This window comes from Peromyscus californicus, unplaced genomic scaffold (genome assembly GCF_007827085.1).
Source record: "Peromyscus californicus insignis strain IS unplaced genomic scaffold, ASM782708v3 Scaffold_5__1_contigs__length_169319896, whole genome shotgun sequence".
NCBI classification, from domain to species: domain Eukaryota; kingdom Metazoa; phylum Chordata; class Mammalia; order Rodentia; family Cricetidae; genus Peromyscus; species Peromyscus californicus.
Genome location: NW_026294573.1, coordinates 152,965,087 through 152,982,069, shown reverse-complemented (window position 1 = coordinate 152,982,069; position 16,983 = coordinate 152,965,087). Strand labels below are relative to the sequence as shown.

Below are 16,983 nucleotides of genomic sequence, written 5' to 3'. Positions count from 1 at the left end.
CCTTTAGGCTTATCTGCAGCCTAATCTTATGGAGGAATTTTCTTAATTGAAGTTCTTTCCTCTCAGATGACTTTAGATTTTGTCAAGTTGAAATAAAACTATCCAACGGAAAACATACTAGTTTTCACTGAGAATATATATACAGAAGCAGAAATTTCCCAATGAAAGCCATACACTATATAGCTCTTGGTCAATAACAAAACAGGATATCAAAGTATGTTTCATAGTGATAGAAAGGGAGTATAAACAATTGTCATTATCTATTTGTCTTTACTCTTCTTATTGTGTGAGTAGAAGCACAAGATGAGTGTGTGGATGGTGCCACATGCATGTGTGTGGAGGTCAGAGGACAATTTTTTGGAGTTAGTTGTCTCATTCAAAGCTTAATTGGGTTTCAGTGATTGAACACTAGCTTACAGGCTTGTGAGACAAGTACCTTTGCTTCCTGAATATCTAGCCAGCCAATCATTACCTGTTTAAGACTGTATTATACTAAAACATTTATAATTTATTAAAAATAGAAAAAATAGGGGAAATTAAATAAAACTTGAGCCTCCAATAAATACATATTTTATATCCTAAGCCTTTGGGTCATCTGCCTGGGGCCTAGGTCTAACAATTTCTCTTTTATTTAATTTTGCAAATTTTGTGATATTTTATATATTATATATTTGAGAACTCCTGCTGTTTCGTGGCCATGTTTTATGCACTATTAGCATCAAGATCACATTGTAAGATAAAGATAAACTGGCTAAAACTTTCAAGCCTACTTTCCTGTGCCTCATGGACCATGATTCTGAAGGAAAGACAGAAAGCAGTTAGAATCCTGATTGCTCCTGTTGCCTGGGTCTTTCAGCACTGTCCTACTCCCTGGATCCACAGACATTCAGCAAGATTTCAACAAGGCTGCTTGTTTGTCTTCTGCCTTCATGGCTGATGAAATCAGATGGCAAAATTCATCTCTGTGTGGTTACATGGAATTTGTTCTCTATTCTAGATGCTTTCTGTATTTGTATTATGAACCTGTGCAGAGATTATAATTGCTGCTGTTCTTAACTTAGTCCCTAAAACAATTTGATAAGATTTCTATCTTGGTGAGTACTTAATGCTTCTGTCCACAATAATTATGTAATTTTTCATTTGCTCAGAGGTTTCACTTCTCTTTATAGTACCTGATAGTTTTTAACCCACCAGTAGTGTAGGCATTTTAAAATTATCCCCTCAGAAGTTCATATGTGACACTCCTGTTATAGCCCCCTTTAATTTCTAATTATCAATTCTTAGATTTTCCAAAAAACGTAAGTTGATTTTTCACATGAACTTTGTATATGAGTACTGTGTAAAAACACATAATGATTTGGGGGCTGGAAAGAAGGTTCAGTTGTTAGGAACACCTATTGGCCTTATAGAAAATGCAGGTTTGATTCCCAGAACCCATCTATAACTTCACTTCTTGGTGATCCTCTTCTGACCTCTGTGAGCACCAAGCATACACATGGTGCATATATACATGTGGAGACAAAAAATAATACATTTAAAAAAACAAATTCTAATAGCCTTTTTTTTGGTAGATTCCTTTTATTTCTATCAGATACTATCACACAATTAGCATATGAATGGGATATCTTGTAATAATTCACAATCATATTTCCTTCATTTTATTTGCTATTGTAATGACTAGAACATTTAAATAATATTGAATGACAGTATGAAGAGACATTCTGGTCTTGTCCCTGACGGTGTAGAAAAGGCATTTAGCCTTTCACTGTTATTATAATGTTACTTCTAGGATTTTAAATGATAGCCCGTTCCTACTTCCTTTTTTTTTCCTATTCTGATGAAAGACTTTTATCATGACTATGTGTTGCATTAAAAATGTTTCTTTCCTTAAGCTGGGCGGTGGTGGCGCATGCCTTTAATCCCAGCAACTCAGGAGGCAGAGCCAGGAGGATCTCTGTGAGTTTGAGGCCAGCCTGGTCTATAGAACGAGATCCAGGACAGGCACCAAAACTACACAGAGAAACCCTGTCTCAAAAAAACAAAAAAAAAGTTTCTTCCTTTACCTACTAAGTCATCATTGCCTCTACTGCTCTGACATGTACGATAGAGAAACAAAAATAATATACTTAGTCACAGAAGAGATATTACTGAAGTTATTCCTATTTTTATTATAGTAATTGGTATCTGATACTTCTTTTTATTTACTTTTGATATACAATACTTTTTATTTACTTAAGTATTTTCCATTTAAACTGACATAAGACTGTAGACCTTTGTGGGGTACCATATGGAAGTTTGTTATGGGCATGTGTTGTATGATGCACCAATTTAGGTAAACGTATGTACCAAATATTTATCATTAAAAAGCTTTCTTCTCACTGTAAAATCATAAATGTTGTGGTTTGAATATGGTATGTCCACAGTAGGCTTATGCATGTAAATACCTGATCCCCAGTGGGTGGAGCTACTTGAGAAGGTTGAAACTGCAGATGGTAGAATCTAAAGCTGGAGGGTCCCTTTACTCCCAACAGGTGTTGAGTCTTCATAGCCTGGGTCTACTCTCTCTGCCTCGCTCCCAAAGAGGAATTCAGTGTGCTTAGTCAGCTTCCCACTCTTGCAGGCATGCCTTTCTTGTCTTTTGCCATCTTTCCCTCCCTGTGATGGGTGTAGTCCTCTGGAGCTGCAAGTCAAAATAAATCTGTTCCCCTAGCTTGCCTTTTGTCAGAGTATTTCATCACAACAGAAAAGAGACTGATACAATCACTGTAGCTACGTTACTGTTCAAGAAAAGACAGCAAGCCTTCTTTCCCCCTCCTCCAGCATTTCTTGAGTGCCTTTTGTGCTCTGTGCCATTATAAAGTTTTAGAACATTGTCTTCTCTCTTTAATGTGTGTATAGAGATCTTTGGAAATTCCTCTTCAATGACTACCCACACTGGTGATTTTTGTTCCTCTGTTTTTCATGGTCACAGCAATAGCATGTCATCAGTTTTGACAACTTGGTAGACTTAGTTGGTAATATTTAAGGTTTCTGAATCTCTGCTGGTCATTTGTCTACTTCTGTAAATTACTGGGTGAAGAATACTGTAATCACCGACTATAATTTTGAGTTACCCATTTCTCCTTAGAAGTCTATCAGTTTTTGTTTGGTGATTTTTGACCCTGGTTCTAGTTATTTACACATTTGAAACATGTCTCCATCAGATTATCACAATGGAAGGCATTGCATTGGGTCTGACACTAAGCTTTCTGAACTCTATTTCTATGGCATGAAAACAAACCCTTCACCTTTTCTATGACTAGTGTTACAAAAATGTGCACTTTTACCATGACTCCGTTTTAACCCAGTGATGTCTTTTAATTTTCAGTGGATTTCAGCAGACAGAGTACAGTTTTGGTTTGCTCTCTCATTCATCTGAAACTCTTTACTTTGTAGATGGATTGCTTAGTCAGTTTGTATTTCCTGTAATTATTTATATGGTTGGCCTTAATTAAATCCATCATTTAAAATTTTTTTCTATTCAATTTATCTGTTCATTTTGTTGAAATAGCCTTATTGGGGTATGATTCTCATATCATACAGTCCATTATTTAAAAGGCATAATTCAAACAATGGCTTTTAGTATATTCACAGAGTGGTGCGTCCATTACCACAATCAATTTAAAAACAATTCCATTATTCTCAAAGAAATTTTGCTTCTTTTCCAATCCCACATCCAGTGTTCTCCACACCAGCCTAGAGAAACAACAGCCTACACTCTGTCTCCAGAGATTTGCTATTCTGAATATATGGAATTGGATCCCTTCTGGGACAGCTTATTTCAGTTTGCATAATATTTCAATGTGAGTTCATATTGAAATGTCTCAGGACTTCAATTATAGCTATTGATAACTAATATTCTAATATTTAGTCACCTATTATATTTATCTATTCAACAATTGACAAACATTTCTGCTATTTCTACATTTGTCTTGTATGATTATTTCTGTTGTGAACTTTTAGTCTTCTATGCATATTGTGCAAAAGTTTCTGTGTCCATATGTATTTTCATTTCTCTTGGGTGTACCTAGGAATGGAAGTGGTGAATCTCCATGTTTAACTAGCTAAGAGGCAGCCACACTGTTTCTAAAAGCTGTTACTGCAATTCACATTCCCATTAGCAGCAGTATAATTTCCCTAGGTCCTTGCTAACAGTTACCACCATTAAAAAAATATCATCCTAGTGATACAAAGCAGCATCCCATTTCAGTTTTGATGTGCATCTATTTAATGACTAATGATGTTACAGTGATTGATGTGTTTTTATACAATTACCTATATGTTTTGGAGCTATGACCCCAGAATTTCTGCCTTTTATATTGAATCATCTATTAATTATTCCTTTTCAAATATTCTGTTATTAAATGAATCGAGTAATCTTTATTGAATCTATTTCTCACAACTATTGGGCCATTTAACTTATCATAATTTACCTTCACATACTAGCCTTGTATTACAGATGTTAGAGCCTTATACTTTTCTTTCTGCATATGTATGTGCTTTGCTTGCATGAATGTCTGTACACCACATGTGTGTCTGGTGCCCAAAGAGGCCAAATGAAGTAATTACATCCCTTGAAACTAAAGTTACAGTTGCTGTTAGTGCCTATGTGAGTCCTGAGACTCAAACTCAGGTCCACTTGGAGGAGATCCAGTGCTCTTAACTGCTGAGGCATCTCTCTAACCACAAAGCCTTTTACTTTCCATTTCTCCCTCCATTGTATGTGTGGTTTTGTCATGTATCACAATCCACATATGCCACAAATCCTAAAATATGTTATGGTAAACTACTATCTATTATATTAAACAATATTATATATATGTACATATATAATGTATGTATGTACGTATGTATGTATTTATAGTTTTAGCCTGGTTTCATTCTATTTTCCTGGAGCTCTGCCTAGGAGGAAAGAATTTCAAGATTTGAATTCTTTCAGGTTTTTTTCAGCCAGAAAAGGACTTGCATGAGTTTTTGAGTGGTTGGATGTATTAATCCATATTTTCAAGGACTTGAAGACATAATTCTAATGTTCTGTTTGTATGGTTTTGATGGGAAGTCTTCTTTCATTTTTACTTGTCTTAGGAGTTATACAGCTTCTAATATTTGCATCAGCTTCCAGATTAACATCATAGTATTTGCTTTTTTTTTCTTGTTTTTTTAAATTATTAGTTACTTTTCTATTGCTGTGACAAAAAATATGATTAAGAAAACATTATTATTATTACTATTACTATTATTGGGTTTTGAGACAGGGTTTCTCTGTGTAGTCCTGGCCATTCTGGAACTTGCTCTGTTGACCAGGATGCCCATAAAATCGAGATTCACCTGCCTCTGCCTCTGGAGTGTTGGAACTAAGGGCACGCACCACCACCATCTGTTTTAAAACTTATTTAAAAAATAGAACAAAATGAAGCAAAATTACAACAACAAAAGTTTAATTGGGTTTACTGTTTCAGAAGGCTGGCCTCCTCGATGGCAGAGCAGAGGCGTGGATAGCCTCAGGAGCAGCTGGGAGCTCACATCTCGATCTGAAAGCACTCTGAATGGTGCCAGTTCTTGGAAGCCCCTAAGCCTGCTTCTAGTGACCCACCTCTTCCAACAAGCCATCCCTTCTAGTATTTCCCAAACAGTCCCACCACTGGGGAATCAAGTATTCAAAGACAGGACCCTATGGGGGCCATTCTCATTCAAACATCACGTTCCCTTAATTGAGTGATTTTGTTTTGTTTCTGCTTGGAGTAAAATGTCTTTATGCTTCTTGTATCTGTTAACCTGTAGTTTTATCAAATTTGGGATATGGTAGACATTCTTCAAGAAGATTTTGTCCCCCTTTCTATGGTGGTATTTTATTTGTACTGAAATGTGATTTTAATTGTATGTTAATAAATAAAGTTGCCCAGGGGTCAGAGCTATTAGAGCCATAGCAAGAGCGTGGCAGTGGTGGCGCACGCCTTTAATCCCAGCACTTGGTAGACAGAGCTAGGTAGATCTCTGTAAAAGGATACAGCCAGCATTGGAGACACACGCCTTTAATCTCAATCCTAACCATAGAAGACCTGGAAGTCTCTACAGACAGGCAATGACGAAGCAGTCATGTGTTTGGGTTTACAACCAATGAGAAGGCAGAACAGAAAGACTATTTAAAGACAAACACACAGGAAGTAGGTCCTTTCCGGAGAGCTCTCTTGGCTGAAGAGGATCGCTGAAGCAGGAAGGGTGAGGCTCTTAGTTCTGACCTCTTGGCTTTCTTCTCTGAATCCGCTCTGTGTTTCTTATTTAATAAGATGGTTGGTTACATCTATACCTTTCTACTTTCTCTTCTTACATCTCTAATTATACTTGTGTTAGAACATTTGCCATTTTCCCATTTCTTTTGTTTTTCTTCCATTTATTGAAAACAGATTATTTTCTCATTAAATATATCCTGAGTACATTTTTCCTCCCTCTATGCCTATCAGTTTCTCCCCACCTCCCCTTCCATCTGGATCCATTCCTTTTCTATCTCTCATTAGAAAAGAACAGACTTCTAAGAGACAACAGGTAAACATAATAGAATAAAGTCTAATAAGATAAAACAGAAACCATCACATCAAATTTGGACAAGGTAAATCAACAGAAAGGAAGAGCCTAAGGCACAAGAATCAGAGACCTACTTGTTCAAACACTCAAGAATCACATAAAAATACTAAACTGAGAGCTAATATATATATATGCATATGCGCCTAGGACCTGGTGCAGACCTGCATGTATGCTGTGATTGCTCCTTCAGTCTCTAAGTTCATATGAGTTTTGCTCAGTTGACTTAGAGGGCCCTGTGCTTTTGGTGTCCTCCATACCCTCTGGTCTTTATACTCTGTTCACCCCCCTTTCTGTGAGATTTCCCTCTCCATCTCCATCTGAACCTCCCGTTTCTGACACCATCAACCCACTCCCAGTCTACCTATAAAATCTATTCTAATTCCCCCTCCCAGGGAGACCCATGTGTCCCTTCCTCTACACCTAATCTCTCCAGATCTACAAACTGTATCTTGGTTATCATTTATTTACTGACTAATGTAAACATATATGGAATACATACCATATCAATCTTTATGGGTCTGGATTACCTCACTCAGGATGATTCTTTTTTCTAGTTCCATCCATTTGCCTGAAAACATCATGGTTTCATTTTTTGAAGAGCTGAGTAATACTCCATTGTGAAAATGTACCACATTGACTTTATCCATTCTTCGGTTGAGCGACATCTAAGTTGTTTCCAATTTCTTGCTATTATGAAAGAGCAGCACATTGGGCACAAGGGCAGGTAGCTTTGTGGTAGTGTAAATCAGCCTTTTGGTTATATGCCCAAGAGTTTTATATTGCTGGATCTTGAAACAGATCAAATCCCATCTTTCTGAAGAACTGCCATAGGATTTCCATAGTGACTGTACAACTTAGCACTCCACCTAACAATGGACGAGTGTTCTCTTTATTCCACATCCCTGCTTGCATTTGAATTACTCTGACAGATATAAGATAGAATCACGAAATAGTTTTGAATAGCATTTCCCTGATGGCTAAGGATGTTGAACATTTCTTTAAATGTTTCTTAGCCATTTGAGATTCTTCTATTGAGAATTCTCTAGTTATATCTGTGCCCCATTTTTCATTGTATTATTTGGTTTGTTGATATTAAGTTTCTTGAGTTTTATGTATATTTTGGGTATTAGTCTCTATCATATGTGGAGTTGTTAAAAATCTTCTCCCCTGGTGCATGAACTGGCTTTTTGGAGCTCATTACCTATGATGGGACACCTTGCACAGCTTTGATGCAGGGGGAGGGTCTTGGACCTGCCTCATCTGAATGTATCAGTCTCTGATGACTTGCCATGGGAGGCCTTACATTTTCAGAGGTGGGGCTGGGGGGGGGGAGGCTGGAGAGGAGGAGCAGAAGGGATGAGAGGGGGATCTGTAGTTGGTATGTAAAATGAATAAAAAATTTCTTAAGAAAAAAACAAAAACAAAAAGAAATCTTTTCCCATTTTTTAGGCTACCCCTTTGTCCAATTGACAGTGGTGTCCTTTGCCTTTACAGTTTCATCAGGTTCCATTTATTAATTGTTGATCTTAGTGCTTATGCTATCAGTGTTGTGCTCAAGAAGTTGTCTTCCATGTCAATGAGTTTAAGGCTATTCTCCACAACTTGAAAATTGGAACAGTAACACCACCAGTAGTTCTTTTATTGTTTAGGATTGTTTTATCTGTTCATGATTTTTTGGGTTTCCATATGAAGCTGAGAATTGTCATTTCAATATTTGTGAGGAATTGTGTTGGAATTATTATGGTGGGGATTGAATCTGTAGATGGCTTTTGGTAGGCTAACCGCTTTTACTATGATAATCTTACCAATCAATGAGCATTGGAGATCGGTCCATCTTCTAACATCTTCAATTACTTTCATTAAAGACTCAATGTTTTTATCATACATGTCTTTCACTTGTTTCATTAGCAAATAGTCATCTTAAAACTACTTTACCAATGGCTGAGGGGTCCCCACTGGATCAGGCCCTCTGAATGGGTGAGACAGTTGATTGGCTTGATCTATTTGGGAGGCATCCAGGCAGTGGGACCAGATCTTGTGCTCATTGCATGAGTTGGCTGTTTGAAACCTGGGGCCTATGCAGGATTGTTTGGCTCGGCCTGGGAGGAGGGGACTAGACCTACCTGGACTGAGTCTACCAGGTTGATCTCAGTCTGTGGGGAAGACTTTGCCCTGGAGGAGATGGGAATGGGGGGAGTTGGGGGGAAGGTGAGGGGGACGGGAAGGGGGAGAACAAGGGAATCCGTGACTGATATGTAGAACTGAATTGTATTGCAAAATAAATTAATAAAAAAAAAAAAACTACTTTAAGCCCACTAATAAATTTTAGGTCTTCCCAGTGCACTGAATGATGCCTCTACGATAAATCACCCTACTCTGATTTATAGAACATAAAGTATAAGCATTCTTTTGCTCTTTTGTGATTACAAAGAATTGTTTGACTGGATTCACAGTTAGGATGATGTTTCCTTTCTTGTAACCAAAGAACTAGTGTACTCAGCACTCAAGCAAATTCCTAGAAACTTTCTTCTAACCTGTCTATTTTACTATCCCTCCAAATTCTCTTTCATTTGGTGCAGTCATAGTACTTGCTTCATCCTTCCAAACTCCAGAAACTCTTGGCTCTCCTGTTCGTCTCTCTACATGAGTCCCACATAGAAGCTTTCTACTTGTCTCCCAACTTTTTCTCTTAGAGAGATTACCACCCTGCAATTTCTGCTCATGATGTCTCATTATTTCACATTTTTTTGGTCTGGATAATTGAAATGACAACACAATTTCTGTTGCAGGTCATCTGTCATGGATGGTAGTAGAAGACCATGTATTAGTTTTCAGTCAATCTGCTCAAAGGCCTAGGCCTATCTTTATATACCCACTGTCATTTTCATTGTTTCCATCTCCACACATCCACCTGAACTCCATAGGCAAGTCTCAAAAACCAGTTTGATAAAATTTCTGGTCACATCCTACCATAGTCACTGGCACCAAAACTGTCTTTCAGAATAAAATATAAACATTGATTTTCTCCCTATTATTTGTCAATAAATGGCTATCACATAACCTGCATGGGTCTGTACTAGTTCCTCTGCTTATATGTTACAGTTGTTTAGTGTGGGATTTTTGTGGGACTCCTATCAGTGGGAGTGGGGGTGTCTCTGACACTTTTGCCTATTCTTGGGACCCTTTCTTCCTACTGGGTTGCCTTTCCAGCCTTAATATGAGGGTCTGTGCCAAGTTTTCTTTCATCTTCTCTCATACGATACACCCTGACCACTAACCCCCTCTCCAATCCTCCCCTCTCCCTGAGATCTACTACTCCACTTCCTTTCAGGAATGAACAGGATTTTCAGTGACATCAACTGAACATGGTATAACAAGATGTAATAATAACCACTTCAGTTAACGTTGTTTTTCAGTTTTTCAAATCTGTCTCTATGTTGTTCTGGCTGTCTTGGAACTTGCTCTGTAGAGCAGGATGGCCTTTAACTCAGAGATCTGCCTGCCTCTTCCTCCAGAGAGCTGGGATTAAGCACATGTGCTGCCACTGCCTGGCCAGTTACAGCTTTTTAAACCAGTTATTAAGGTTTACTAATATTCTTTTGTATATATTTGTGTGTACCTGTGCATGTTTATGTAAGGGTACATATACATATTGAAGACAGATATGAACCATGGTATCACTCTCTGGGAGTCCAGTCAAAGAGTTAAGAGGGATTATATGAGCAAGGGGGGTCAAAGTCAGGATGGGGAAATCTACAGAGACAACTGAACCGTGCTCTTAGGAGCTCATGAGTTTTAGACTGTGGAACATGCATGTGACTGTACTAGGCCCTCGGCATATGAGAGAGTTGTGCAGCTTGGTCTGTTGGAGAGGCCCCTGGCAGCAGGATCAGGATCTATCCCTGGTGCATGAGCTGGCTTTCTGGAGTTCATTATGGTTGGATGCCTTGCTCACCCTTGATGCAGGAAGGAAGGGCTTATAACTGCCTCAACTGAATGTACCAGCCTTTGCTGACTCCCCATGGGAGGCCTTTACCCTTTAGGAGAAGGGATGGGGGGTGGCTCAGGGGGGATGCTGGAGGAGAGTAGGAGGAGGGATGAAATGGGAATCTATGGTTGGTATATAAAATAAATAAATTTTTTTAAAGAAGATAAAATAGGGGAAGACAGAGGGAATGGGGGATATCAGGAGAACAAGGCCCTCTAAAATAGCTGAGTGAAGCACATATGAACTCACAGCAATCACAGTGCCTACAAAGGTCTGCTCCCTGAATATATATTAAAGCTTTCAGTTTAGTACTTTTATTGGACTCCTGAATCTGTGAATGAGTGGATCTCTGATTCTTGTGCCCACTCTTTGGACTCTTTTATTTTTCTATTGACTTGTCTTGTCCAACTTCTGTATTTTTTGTTTTATCTTATTATAATTAATTTTGTTAGAACAAAAGAAAATTAAAAATGAAAGTCAGTCACTATTGTGGTTTTTATAACCCCTTATTGTAAATAGTACCCAGAACATAGAAGATGGTCAGTAACTCTATGTAAATAGTACATTAATATCAATTGTAAATAATTAATAGTAATTAAATATTTCTATCATAGACAAGGAAAGAGGAGGGGTTGCTAGTCCTGACTTCTGAGGAGTATTTGGCAGTTGCTGGCTACTAGGGAAAGGAAAATCAGAGTATTGTTTGTTTGGTACACAGCCATTGGTAGACTGCCTATTACCCAGTGGATGACAGGCAAAACTGTGCATATATAGGCAGCACTAGATGGACTCAGTGATTTTTAAAAAACCAAACTACTCAGCAGAGAAAAACAATGACATCATGAGGTTTGCAGGCAAATGGATGGATCTAGAAAAAATCATCCTGAGTGAGGTAACCAGACTCAGAAAGACAAACATGGTATGTACTCACTCACAGGTGGATACTAGATGTAAAACAAAGGATGACTGGACTGCTACTCACAACTCCAGGGAGGCTACATGGAAAACAGGATCCCAAGAAAGACACAGGGATCGCCCAAAGACGGAGAAATGCATGAGATCTACGTGAACAGCCTGGACATGAGTGGGGAAAATGAAGGGCGAGGGTCGAGGGAAAGAGAGCTTGGGAGAGCGGGAGATCCCAGCTGGATCAAGAACAGAGAGGGAGAACAAGGAATAGGAGACCATGGTAAATGAAGACCACGTGAGACTAGGAAGAAGCAAAGTGCTAGAGAGGCCCACAGAAATCCACAAAGATACCCCCACAATAGACTGCCGGCAATGGTCGAGAGACAGCCCGAACTGACCTACTCTGGTGATGGGATGGCCAGACACCCTAATTGTCATGCTAGAAACCCCATCCAATGGCTGAGGGATCTGGATGCAGAGATCCATGGCTAGGCCCCGGGTGGAGCTCCGGGAGTCCAGTTAGTGAGAAAGAGGAGGATTTATATGAGCAAGAATTGTTGAGACCAAGGTTGGATAAAGCACAGGGACAAATAACCAAACGAATGCAAACACATGAATCATGAACCAATAGCTGAGGGGTCCCCAACTGGATCAGGCCCTCTGAATGGGTGAGACAGTTGATTGGCTTGATCTGTTTGGGAGGCATCCAGGCAGTGGGACTGCTCATTGCATGATTTGGCTGTTTGAAACCTAGGGCCTATGCAGGATCGCTTGGCTCGGCCTGGGAGGAGGGGATTAGACCTGCCTGGACTGAGTCTACCAGGTTGATCTCAGTCCTCGGGGGAAGATTGCCCTGGAGGAGGTGGGAATGGGGGGTGGGCTGGGGGAAGGGGAGGGGGGCGGGAGCGGGGAGAACAAGGGAATCCGTGGCTGATATGTAGAACTGAATTGTATTGTAAAATAAAATAAAAAAAAAGAATATTGGCAACCTAGGGAATGTTATTTCCATAAATGACTGCATTAAGATAAACACTTTCCAAATATAATTAGCTGAAAAAAACCCAAACAAACAGAGGAAATAAGTCAAAAAAACATATGGAGTTGGGAAGGGCATATGTTTTAGGTCTTTGGAAGATTAGAGAAGAGATGGAGTTGGATGATATAGGAGGCATATATGTCCTTGTGCTCACAGATAAGAACCAAGGGAACCAGGAATGTGAAACATTCACAGTTGTTTCTTCAAAGGAAAAAATGCATAACTTTTTTTCTGCCCAGAATCATGGGAGAAGACATGGTTCAAAACCTGGTGACCTTTGGGCTATTGTGTGTCAGAGACCATACTGGGTCTCCTCCTAGACACTTATCTTGAGCTTGTTTTATTCAGTTAATGTATAGAACCTATCGTTGAAGATGATGTCACATGTACTTTACAAAATGTTTGGATGTAGTCATGTCTTAAGCTTTGTTGTGCACGTGGAACTGAATTAATCTACCACCAGGAAATGTTCACCAAATTGTACTGTGCTTACATGTATCTAAAATAAATTACTTGGAGTCAGACTCCCAAAGTATGAACCAATATCCTCTACTGAGTCATGTTGAAGAGAACTGCTTTTTGTCTCCCACGTATTGTTACTTCACTTGCTATGGTGGTTGTAGAGATCCATTCAAGATTTGATCAAGAGACATTGTATATATGTTAGAAAATTTCAAAGAATAAATACAAATTTGCTTGAATAAAATAATGGTTTGTGAACCAAAACTTCCAGTCAGGGGCTAGGGAGATACCACACCTATATTAAAGGTTCCACAAGACAGAATGACTGATTGGAACTTCAGTATTGTGGAGAGTTAGAATGTTGCAGATCCACAGTTAAATTATATTGAATTATCCTGAGTCTCCTTAATAGTCCCAGTTTTAGATTTCATTGTCAAAGACTAGGAGAACTGAAGCACAGCATTTTCCTCCTAAAGACATACAGAGTCCCTGGAGATTAGGAGGAGTTGTCTGGGAATCTTAGTGACCTGGGAGAACAGGAGCCTCTTTTCATTTACTGTCTTCTCAGGAGCACAGGAATACCTAGATCCATATTCCCCTGCTCTCACACTGTGGATATTTGTAAATTTTTACCTTTACATTTCTATTGTATTTGTATATTTATTCCACTGTGATGTTTCTCAAGAGTCATTCTTCCCACCTGACTCAAGTAACCTAAAGTGCCTTTTTAAAATGCAAATTGTAAGAACACTTGATCAGAATTACTGGGAACAGGTCCAGATATGTATGTACTTCTAACACACACCTATTGTGATTGTTACAGGCATTTGAGTTCTAAAATTGAATGCTGTTCTTTGGAAGATTCAGAAGAGCCATTAGCAACAGAAGCAACATCTACCACATTGTGAGTTCCCAGTGATCTAGGAAATAACTATAATAACAAGAAATGGGGCAAGCACAATTTTGCATACTGGAATTGGTTCATAGTGAATTGCTGCATAATGCAGCAAGGTCAAGATTGGGTTTTGATGCATTAGGACTGTCTTCTTAATGTCTCTGATTCTGACTCTGGGATGAAGCAGGAAATCAGCTGAAGACGGATATTATTTGTCTTACCTGTGAGAAAGACCTTACAGATTTAACAATAAAACTGTTTTTAGTGTAATTCTATGAATTGTGAGATTTCTCAAAGGTCACTGAATTTTTCATGCCTTTATGGATGATAACTGAAACTGCAGTGATTTCCTGAAAGGAGAAACACACAAAGAGGAAAGAAGAAAGGAAAGAAGAAAGGAGAAAAAGGAAGCAAGATGTAGAATACAAGGCAAGCAGAAAAATTGGAGGAAATAATAAAAACAATTCATTTCTTTTCAGATCTTTTCCAATTAAATGGTTTTATAAAAAGGCTTAGAAACTGCTTTTGATTCTTAACATGGGCTCCTTATGTGGGCTGAGAAAATGACAGACCATGAGTCTGCTTTTCGCCTTCATTTATTTCATTTCTGTCTCTGACTTCTTCTTGACTCCATGATTACCCTTCAAAGAGTATCTGATGACTTATCACATCTCATCACCTCTCAAGCCTGATATAACAGAGAAAAATCACATCCTTCAGCATTTAGTCACCTTGGGTTCCAGAAGAGTAAAGGTTCACAGGATTGACCAACCTAAATGAGAGCAATTATAAGTGAAAGCACGGACTCATCTCAGGGCATCAGTAATACATCTTATAAGGACCAATTTGCTACCTTAAGTGATGGCGGATTCTCTGGACTATCTTACACATTCTCAACTCAGACAACAGACAATGATCAGTGACAGCCTCATGCCTTAACTATGATGGTCCAAGTATGCATACCTCTTACCATTTCCTCCACTCTTTCTATGTTTTTTAAATGAAATTTATTCTTTTATTTTGCATCCTGACCACAGTTTCCCCTCTCCCCTCTCCTCTCATTTCCTCCCTCAACATCCTCTCAGATCCCCACCCCATCCACTCCTCCTCTGTTTCCGTTTAGAAAAGGGCAGGCCTCCAACGGGTATCAACAAAGCATGGCATATCAAGTTGAGCTAGGCCTGAACGCCTCCCCTTGTATTAAGGGTGGGCAAGGTAACCCAATATGAGGAATAGATTCCCAAGAGACAGCCAAAGTGTTAGGGACAGCCCCTGCTCCCTCTGTGAAGAGTTCCACAAGTAGACCAAGTTGCACAACTATAACATATATGCACAGGGCCTAGGTCTGTCCCTTGCAGGCTCCTTAGTTGTCAATCCAGATCCTGTGAGCTTCTGTGAGCCCAGGTTAGCTGTTTCTGTGATTACCTTGTGATGTCATTGACTCCCCTGGCTTGTTAAATCCTTTTTTTTCTCTCTTCAGCAGGGTTCCCTGAGCTTGGCCCAATGCTTGGTTGTGGATCTCTGCACCTGTTTCTATAAGTTACTAGATAAAGACTCTCTGATGACAATTGGGGTAGTCACCAATCTATGAATATAGCAGAATATTGTTAAGCATCATTACATTGACAATTTTTTACAGTGATGTTTGGTTCTATCTTAGGTCTCTGGGCCATCTAGCCTCTGGGTCCTGGCACCCTAGGAAGTGTCAGAGGAGCAATCATTCTCATGGGATGATGGGTCTGAGGCTGGACCAGTCATTTGTTGGCCACTCCCACAATCTCTGCACCACTCTTAAGCCCTAAATTTCAATAGGCAGGACAGACTGTAGGTCAAAGGTTGTATGGCTGGGCTAATGTCCCAGTCCCTCCACTGGGTCACAGGAGATTGTTGCAGAATACTTGTTTATACTGTGTGAAGATGTGTCACTGTGATTGGTTTAAGAAAGAGCTGAGTGGTCAATAGCTAGGCAGGGGACAATAGGCAGATTTCTGGTGACAGAGAGAAATCTGGGAAGAAGGGATGCAGGCAGACACCAGTGAGACACAGAAAAAAAATCAGACATACTGTACAGAGGAGAGGTAATGGGGCTACATGGCAGAACATAAATTAATAGATGCAAATTAATTTAAGTTATAGGAGCTGGTTGGGAAACAGCCAAAGCTAAGGCTAAGCTTTCACAATTAATAATAAGTCTCTGTCACTGTTTGAAGGCTGGTAGTCTAAAAAAAGTCTAACAAGAAAGTACAACAATAGGAGACGACAAGTTCTGGCTATTAGAAATAAAGCTGCCATGAACACAGCTGGGCAAGTCTCCTTGTGATATAATTGAGCATCCTTTGGCTATATACCCCAAAGTGTTAAAGCTGGGTCTTGAGGTAAATGGATTTCCAGTTTTCTGAGAAACTGTCATACTGATTTCCAAAGTGGCTGTCCAAGTTTGCACTCCCAGAAAACCATGTAGGCATGTTCCTCTTGCCCCACATTCTCTCTAGCATAAGCTGTCATTTGTGTTTTTGACCTGAGGCATTCTGACAGGTGTAAGATAGTATCTCAGAGTCCTTTTGATTTGTATTTCCCTGACAGCTAAGGATGTTGAACATTTCTTTTTTTATTAAGATTTTTTTATTTATTTTGTATATCATTTACATATCCCCCTCTCTTCTCTTTTCCTGTCCCCTCATTGCCCCCTCAATCTATCCTTCATTCCCTCCTCTAAAAAGGTAATGATTCCCATGTGGAGTCAGCAAAGCTGGTACATTCATTTGAGGCAGGTTCAGGCCCCTCCCCCTGCCTCAAGGCTGTGCAAGGTGTTCCACCATAGGTAATGGGCTCCAAAAGGCCACCTCATGCACCAGGAATGGATCCTGATTCTACTGCCAGGGGGCCCCTTAAGCAGATCAAGTTACACAACTGTCTCACTTATTCAGAGAGCCTAGTCCAGTCCCATGCAGGCTCCACAGCATTCCTTGGGTATATGCCTAAGAGTGGTATTGTTGGGTCTTGAGGTAGATTGATTCCCAATTTTCTGAGAAACTGCCATATTGATTTCCAAAATGTCTGTACAAGTTTGCA

At 39.4% G+C, this 16,983-nt stretch overlaps 1 long non-coding RNA gene across 1 annotated transcript in view; it reads left to right on the top strand.

The window, feature by feature from the left end:
• LOC128097851 (uncharacterized) overlaps positions 1-16,983 on the top strand; it is an 81,021-nt gene that overhangs the window by 29,079 nt on the left and 34,959 nt on the right. Inside the window, exon 2 of the long non-coding RNA XR_008214009.1 lies at positions 13,840-14,864. This is a non-coding gene — a long non-coding RNA (uncharacterized LOC128097851). The remainder of the gene's footprint in view (positions 1-13,839; positions 14,865-16,983) is intronic.